This window comes from Apteryx rowi, unplaced genomic scaffold (assembly GCF_003343035.1).
Source record: "Apteryx rowi isolate R43461 unplaced genomic scaffold, aptRow1 scaffold_168, whole genome shotgun sequence".
Taxonomy (NCBI): Eukaryota; Metazoa; Chordata; class Aves; order Apterygiformes; family Apterygidae; genus Apteryx; species Apteryx rowi.
The window spans coordinates 1,222,250-1,230,928 of record NW_020447952.1 but is presented as its reverse complement, the minus strand read 5'-3'; positions in this window follow the sequence as shown (position 1 = coordinate 1,230,928).

Sequence of the window (8,679 nt, the reverse complement as noted above, 5' to 3'; positions counted from 1 at the left end):
GAGGGAGACGGCGTTTCCCCAGCAAATCGTGGCTGCTTTGCACCCTGCCGCTCTGTCCGCCCGGGCYGGGAGCATTAACTGTGTTAATATTATTCCTGCGGCCAAACCACTGCGAATGGCAAGACTTAAAAYGCCACCGAAGCGGCTCCTTCGTGGGAGTCTTGCTACCTTTGCAACGTCCTCCCAGAAGAGTTCACGCGGTTGCATCGTGCAAGCTGATGGATTTGCCAGGCGCTTTATTTCCGTTGCCTCTTGCCATGCTTGCTGCTCTATAAAAATAGGCTCGGCGGAATTTATGCCTGTTCTCTCCGCCAATCGCCCTCTTATCTGGAGGTTTTGAACTACTTTTTCGCTCGCGTTGCGATGGTGGCAATAAGGCCGGATGGCTGGGTGTGATTTGCTCCGGCAGGTCTCAGCCGGGGAAGGGACCGGCGCTGCGACGGCCCCAAGAGCGTCGCCGTACCTCCGCTTCGCCCTCCGTTCCCCGGGGCTTTACGGATCGCTGGAGCTTAATTCACTTATTCCACCGCAGTCGCCTTTTGCAACGACGTTGAGCGATTTGCAGTTGTCATCCCTGCCGGCACCCGGGTGCGGAGCGATTGGCTCCGCGCGCATCCCCCTCCCTGCTCCCGTGGATCCCTGCCTTCGAGGCATTCCCGGGAAAAGCGGCACCGGCGGTTTCCCCCTGTGCTGCCAGCAGCCTTCCCCGGCGCCCCTGGCCCGGCCCCTTACGCCGCTCCCAAAACCACACGGCCTGGCACTTTTTTGCTCTGCGGGCCTGGTATTCAGTAATAGCGTTTATATTGCCGCCAGGAGGAGAAGCGTCCTTCCTGCCCCCTTTGCACGTGCAAAACTCCCGGCATTTCGCGCCCGCGCCGCTCGGCCRGGTCTTCCCGATCATCAGCCTGCGCCGCCGGAGAGCACCGAGATCCGCAGGCAGGGTGAGAAACGCTCCCCGTTTCCCAGCCGCTTTTCAGAAGGGGCAAATTTTCCACCTGCCCCGGCACCGTCCTCCCTCCCGAGAAACGGCCCCTTCGCCTTCCGCTGCGGCTCCCCGAGGGCCTCGTCCCGAGCCCCGATCCCGGCAGCCTGCAAACGGGGAAAAGCCGCGGCGGTGCCGACCCCGCCGAGCAAAAGGGCCCCTCTTTTYCCCAAATCGAACCGTGCACCCGGCTCGTTACCCCAGGTAATTAAYGGGGTCTCAGCAGCGTGATACAGGCGCCGTGGCAGCACTTTTACAAAAGCCATAAAACGGATGGGAGAGGAGCGCTATAAATCCGAGCAGCAGTAATATTCATCCCATACAGAAGAAACATGTTTGTTTATCGTTTTTACTATTTTCCGTAGAATTTACAGTTGACAATCTGCCTGAATGCGGCRCGGATAATTTAAACATGGCTCCAACCAGCCTGGCTTCGAGGGAAGAGAAATGATGATAAAATATTTATTCTTTTTTTTCTTAAATCCAATTCCAAATAAAGGGCGTGATTTATCGGAGGAGCAAAGCACAGCTTTATTTAAGGGCTGTGACAGCTAATTGAAAAAGAACAGTCATTAAGGACCGTAATGCGTTCCACAGACATGATTTTTGTGTATTCTGGAGTAATTTCCCAAACACTTGTGTGAGATGAAACCCAACCCAAAAGTTCCCAGCCCCRGCAAATGGCTTGTAATTACTGGGAAAGCAACAGCAGCAGGTTCCGGCTGCGGGGTGGGGAAACGGGGYGAATTAACGGGGATTTGGCGCACCRAGGCGACCACAGGATGGGACCGGGGCCACGGCGGGCTGCTGGCGCCCTGCAGGGCCAGGTCAGCCGAGGGCCTGGTGGTGCTGAGCCGGCGCTGGCGGGGTCGGGAGAGCCGGGGTGGCCAGAGCTGGGGAACGGGGTCCCAGGGCTGGAGATGGTGGTCCTGGGGACAAGATCCCAGCTCCCAGAACTGCTGCTCTTCCCTCCCAGGCAGCGCTGCACTGCCCCAAAACCTAGACCCCCAGACAGCCTTAGCTAAGCTAAGCGCTTACTTGCACAGGTCAGGGGAGCGGCACTGAATCCCACATCCCCTGGACGCTTCGGTGCTAAGTCCCGGTGCATCCCAGCCCCATGCTGCCGATGGCGCTGGACACCAGGCCAGCCAGGCTGCAGAGCCGGCGCGGCGGCCAGCAGCACCCCAGGGCAGCCGGCTGGGATGGAGACCTTCCCCGGCATTTGTTCTGGGCACCGCGCGGAGGTTTCCTGCCGGCTCCTTAACCTGCCCCGTGCGACTCATTCGAAAGGGCAGAAACGACTCGCAGGTGAGGCCACCTGGCAGCTGCAGAGCGGGTCCATCAGTCGCTGCAGCGCACGGGCGCCGGGCACATCCAGGGTCAGCAGGACCCTCTGGAGACTCCCGACTTGGAATATTGGCCCCTGGGTCGCTGAAGCCCGGCTCAGCCAGCGCCACAGGACGAGCTTCCCCTGTGTCACTGAAGCCACCTATTTTTGCAGGCCAAAAATCCCTGATGCTGTTAAAAGCCAGGTGAGCCCAGCCAGACGCTGGGGGGGGTTCAAGCATGGAAAAGCATTTCCCTGGAAAAGGCCTGCGTTTGAGGCAATGTTTAGCTGCATTTCTTTGCTGCTCTGCCAAAAAGCAAAAACCTGGATTAAAAAGCACCTACACACAGAGTAGCTCCGCCGCTGAAGTCTCCTCCTTAATATCTCTGCCTGCTCCTCTTTTGTATGCATGCATTTTTAATGCTATTTATTTGATCCGTTTGCCGCCGATCAGTGCAGGTAAGGCGTGAGTGGAAATCCCCGATGCTCCCTGGGGATGCTCACGGGACGGGCGGGAGCCTGCGGAGGCCAGAGGCAAAACTCCAGTTTTCCTTCTCTTCCTCCAGCTGGTCCGAAACGGGGCCAGGAGGGGGTAGATCTGCGTGGTGGGAGAGGGGCACCGCGGCCGCGGCTCGTCTCCGGGCTCGCGACAGGGCGTTTCTGCAGCCTTTGGAGAAAGGCGGCTCCTGCCCCGAAATCACAGCTTCCCTGGCAGCTGCTGCGCCTAAAACCCCCCGATTTCCATCGCACCAAAACGCCGGGATGGAGCAGAGCTCCTCACGTGCAGGTTTGCAGCACTGCCCCGACAGGACTCGCTGCAGGGAGCGGAAAAATGAGTTATTCCAGGTTAACCCAGAGGCGAGAGCATGGCAGGATGCTCTGCAGCCCCATCTTGCCCCGTCCCCTCCGCACGGATCCGGGTTTCCTGGGATCTCACGGCGGTGGTGAGCGCACGGGGCGGCCCAGCYGGGAGCGCTCCCCATCGCTCTGCGGATCGCAGCCTGTGAGGAGCGGCCGCAAATGAAAGAGCGGAGGAAATCGGCAACTTGCTCCCCGCCAGCCTTCCTTGCAGTTATCGTCCTGTTAAAATAAAGACAAAGGGAAGCAGGAGCGAAGTGGTGCTGGCGGCCCGGCCGGCCGGCGCGGCTCCTGGCGCCGCGCTCCGAACCCCGAAAGCGCAGGAGCGTGCGGGCGGCAGCACCGTGCGGGAGCGATGCCGTCGGGCAGGACACCGCCGGAGCGGAGCGAGATGCAAATTGCTCCCGAGCAGATACCGATCTCGGTGCTGTCATTAATAATTCTTTTTTCAAATAAGCGTAACAGAGCGTTCGCCAGATCTTATCTGACAGCGAACACGCCGGGATGACAGCGATACAGAGGAAGACGCCGGCGGCCGCTCAACGCGGAGATTAGCGAATTAGGCAGAGGGAGAGCGCGGCCCCGGCGGTCGCTGCGTGAAACCCGCCGCCTGCTTCGCCCCGCTGCCGGCGTGGGCGAGCGCTGCTGCTGACCCGGCCGCGGTGGGAGACAGCCCCGGATCCCGGCACGGGGCGATGCCGCGGCCCCAGCGCTCCCAAGTCAGCAAGAGTCATATCGCCTGAAAAAAGGGGCAAAAAGGTGCGGTTTAACCGATTCACTCTGCGTAACTGTTTGGGTGCACGCGGATGTCGGTGGCTCCGAGGCATCTCCCTCCCGAGAGGTTCGAGTCTCACTTGCACTTGAAGGACGACTCCTGAAAACAGCTTTTGCCCCCAGACCTCCCGGCTGGCAAACGAAGCTGCCCCAAAACAGCCAAAAACCCAGGCAAAAGGGTCCGCGGGGAGCAAAGGCAGCCCGAGCGGAGGGGCGGCGTGGGGAGAGCGAGGGGCCGAGAGGAGACCCAATGCCGAAACCGGGAGATGGGGAAGCTCCCATGGACACCAGCACCGGCAGATCCAGAGCAGCAGGTTATCCCGGTCGGAGCAAGCGGGTTCACGCACTCAGGCATCCATGAGCTTTTCTCCTTGTTCAGAAACGGGATCCCAGCTCTGCTCGAGGTGGGGATAACACTGAGACAACTGGACAGAAGTACAACCCGAAGCGTGATGATGCCGTGCAACGTGGCTTTGCTGCATGATAACGCAGGACGGTGCCGGCCCCCACCGTGTTTTTGGCTCTTGCCCACGGTCCCGTGCCGGGAGCTCAAGGCAGCACCAGACGGCCGAGTCCTCCCTTCTCCGCTTGTATTTTTGGGATCATGAATTCACGCTGGAGCATCGGGAAGCAACTGCTTAATGAAGAGCCCTGGGAAGCCTCCCCCTCCGCGCGCTGAGCTGCTGCACGTAGGGGTGTATTTGTATGTAAAACAGGTTTTATATTAAATAGGCAAACAGCTACAAAGACGAGCTCAAATATTAGGTTTCCAAAGCTGTCATTATAATGATGATTTAACCCAAGGTTATGTACCAAGCCACCGCTTTTTGGGAAAGCTGTTTGCAGTAATAATAGACAGGCTTACGAAATCCAGCCACGCAAATTAGCCAGGCGCATCCCCACTCCGGCGCTGCCCCGGAGGGTCGCGCTGCTGCCGGCCGGACCCGCGGGAGCTGCTCCCAGCGCGGCTTCCTCGGAGCCGGGAGCCCCGGGCTCGCCAGCTCCCCTCCCTCGCCCCGACACGACCCATGTGCCGTCCGCAGCCGGAGCCTGCCCCGCTGCAGGGAGGGCAAAGCCCTGCAGATTTGCACCGTCAGCGAGTCACCTTAACAGCCCAAAGTTTCCTTAACAGCGCGGCTTCGCACCGGACCCGTGGAGGGATGAAGGAGGCACCACCACAGCGTAAGAGGAAAGTCGTGCATCAGGTGCAGGAGCTGCGCGCAGTCCCGCTCCAACAGGGCGTTTGCTACGACCACACGACGTCCCAGGAGCACCGGCATCCTTGGAGCGGTTTTGCTCAGCGAGCCGGGATCCAGCAGGGTCAGGCCTGCGTTTCTCCCAAGTCAGCTGCGTTGGCTGGAATTACTGGTTTTCTTCTGCAGAAGGGGCTGCTCCTTGGGCTTTTCCACCCAGATGTTGTCCGGATGCTGCTCCCTGCCCTGGGCGCTGCAGGGCTGGGGCCGGAGCTGGGATGCCCTACGTCTCACTCCAATCCACATGGTAAATCCAGCAGGAGCCTGGTCCAGCCACACACAGGCCCCATCCCTTCCCCAAGCTTCCTCTTCCAAGGTTTCCTCCATCTTCTTCATCATGAGGGTGCATGGAGCGAACATTTCCCAACATTTCCCCGGCAGGAGAGCCGCCCACCGCTGGAGGCAGCCCTGGAGGAGCCTGGGCACCTGCAGCGCTGTGGGGACCGCAGGCGCCCCGGCTGCTGCCGGCGAGGCACAGCCCATGGAGTGGGACRCGGCCTCCCCACCGCCGCCAGCCCAGGCTTCGCCCGCCGGGTGCTCCCYGCCCCGGTGGCTGCCCCATGCTATGGAGAGCAGCACCCAACAGGTGGCAGTCACCAATCTGCTATTAATTTCCCTTATAATCCCCATCATCGTCCCGCTGCGCTGCCCTTCTCGGCGCAGGCTGAACACGCGCTATTTTGAGGTTCAACCCCTTGCCCATGTCCACCCCATTTTTACCAGACCAGGCTCCGGTCTTCAACCTACTCTGCAAGACCAGCCCCAGCGAGGTCAGGCACATCTCTGCCACCCGCATGTGCTGGCGAAAGCGGTGGATGAAGTCCCACCAGTGCTCACAGCAAGGACGTGGGCGCTGCAATGTGTCCCCCACCCTGCCCAGCGCGGGAGACGGAGGGACACCGGGGCAGGAGGAGACCCTCAGGGCGGTTTCAGACCATTCCCGGCCCTTTGGGGGCTGAGACGCCAAGCGCTGCCGGCTGTGTCGTCCCATCGGGTTTGCAGCACGGCTCATGTCTTGGTACGACACAAACACTTATGAGAAGCCCAGAAAAAACAGCCAAGTCTCCAGCCCTGAAAGGCAGGGGAAATAGAGCAGTGCAAGACAGACAGCTCTGACTGATGGATAGGTTAGGAGCGTTCGCCAGCGTCCTACCTGTCTGGGCAGAGCAGGGGCTGCGGGAGCAGCCACCACTCCAGGCTGCGGAAAGCACAACCAGCCTCGCTGCAAGCAAGCACCAGCCTCCCCGGGCCATTTACGCTCCCGCTCACCCCGTTACCTGCCCCGGCTTCACCTGCTGGGCTCCAGCCCCAGGTTGCAGCCCGGCGCCGCCACGGGGGCAGGTGGGGGGTTGGGAACCGGGAGGTCCCCAGCTAGCGCGGGGGCCCGGCAGGGGCAGCAATGCTGCAGCAGCGTCAGGACCTGGCGTTTCCCCTCCCGCCGGGACCCCCCCGGCGTTTCAGCTCCGTGCAGCCCCGGGAGCGTGGCTGCCCTGCGGGGTTTGGCTGCGGCCGGGGGCCAGGGCTGACCCCTTCCCCGGGGCCCGCTGGAGGAGGCGGCAGCTGGGCTGTGCCCGGYGGGATGCATGGATGCAAGTGGGGCATCGCGTCCTCCCGGGAGCAGGGCAGCTCCAAGCCCCTGCGAGCCGAACCGAAGGGGTCGTGCGCACACTGGGGGCCGGGAGGAGATGCCAGAAGACAGGGCTGACAGTCCGGTTGGCTCCGGTGCAGGCTCTGGAGAGGGCAGCCGTGCCCGTGCGGTGCAGGGGGGAGCCACGGCGGCGACACCCCGGGCGCAGGAGCACTGCGGCCAGGGAGACCTCCGCAGCGGGGCTGGGATCTGCAAAGGAGGCGACACCGCAAGGAGGTGACGCTTCCAGATATTCCCTTTTAACGAAGCAGGCTCCCGGCTTCGCYGCTGCAGCGCTCCGCTCTCCCCATCGTGTCGGCGCTAACGAGATTACGCAGGTAAAGCCGCGGGGGCGCAGGAGGGCAGCGCCGCGYGGGGCGGCAGGGCCGGATCGGCTACGTGAAATCCCGCTCGCCTTCCAGCGCCCGGTGTTATCTGAGGAGCCCCTGCAGCTCAGCACGGCAGCTCAATTACGGGGCTTTGTGAATCAGTTTATATCTGTGTCTAGCTTGATCTTCTGCTGACGGGAACCTGCAAATCGCTTAGTGCCTTTTTTCTGGGAGCTTGCCTTTTTTTTTTTTTCTTCTTCATTTTTGCATTTAAAAAAATAAATAAATACCCGGGGCTTTGCAGGCGCCCGTGAGCAGACTCTCAACGACTGCCGCGGTGGCTGAGGTGCCGGCCCCTGCCGCGAGGAAGCGCCGGCGGGGACGGCCGGACCCGGCGCCTCCGAGCCGCACTGCAGCCCCGCGCCAGCACCGTCGCCCTTTGCTCGCCCGCCTCGGTTTGGCGGGAATTGCAGGAGCTGCGCCCGACACGGAGAAACCTGCACGTCAATAAGCATGACGCCGGTGTCCGCTCACGCGGCGCAGTCTGCGAGCCCAAATCATGAATTATCTCCCAAATTAACTGCGCATGAAATTGGATAGAGCCCGCGGCTCAGCCTATGCTTTCCAGGAGATTTATTAGCRGGCGACGTGGTCTCCCGGGAAGCTGCCGCCTGCAAAGGGCGCCTTGCTGACGGCTGATGGGAAAGAGGAAAAAATCTTCCCCTGTGACTGATGGATYGCGAACGCCCAGCCCTGGGCCAAACTTGGGCTAAATCTGCAGCCGGTAAAACGTCGTGGCCGAAATCCCAGATCCCCGAGGGCAGCACGGCCTAAGCGCAGCAGGGCCAGGGCTTTTCACCCATGACGTTAATGGAAAATGGGGGCTTTTTGATAGAGTTTGGGAGTCCCAAAGACTAGAGGAGCCAGGGAGGCTCCTAGGCACGGCGCCGGCGCTGCTCCCGGGACGGTTTGGGCGGCTGCTCGCCCCCCGGCCCCTCCGCCTGCCCGTGTCCGTCTCTCCGAACCGGGCCGGTGCTTCCCGCTGCACGGAGGAGCCCCGCTTGCACGGCCGGCTCCTCCAGCCCCGGCTAAGCGTACTTATAGATTAAAACTCACCCGCTGTTCACCCGCCAGCTCGCTCGGGGCYGCGCGCTCGGCGCCCCAGCTCGACGGAGACGCTTCAGCCGTCGGGAAGGGGCTGCTGCCCCCTGCCAGGGAAATTCCCCCTCTGGAAAACCACCATGAGCCGTGTCGTGGCGAGGAGGCGAGGGCGGCACGCTCCCCGGCGGCCCCGCGGCGTGTCCCAAACGGGCCRTGCCGTGCCGCAGCGCCATGCCCCGCTCTGCCACATCGGCTGTGGACTCAACCCCCCGCGTGAGCCCCGCGCGGGACCCCGGAGAAGCCCGTGCCAGCCCTCCTGTCCCCCATCGGTTTGTCCTTCCATGCTGTCTCTGACAACGTGCCTGGTACACGGGGTTCACAACACGGTCAAAACCAGCTTGTGCTAGTACCAATATATTTTAGGACTT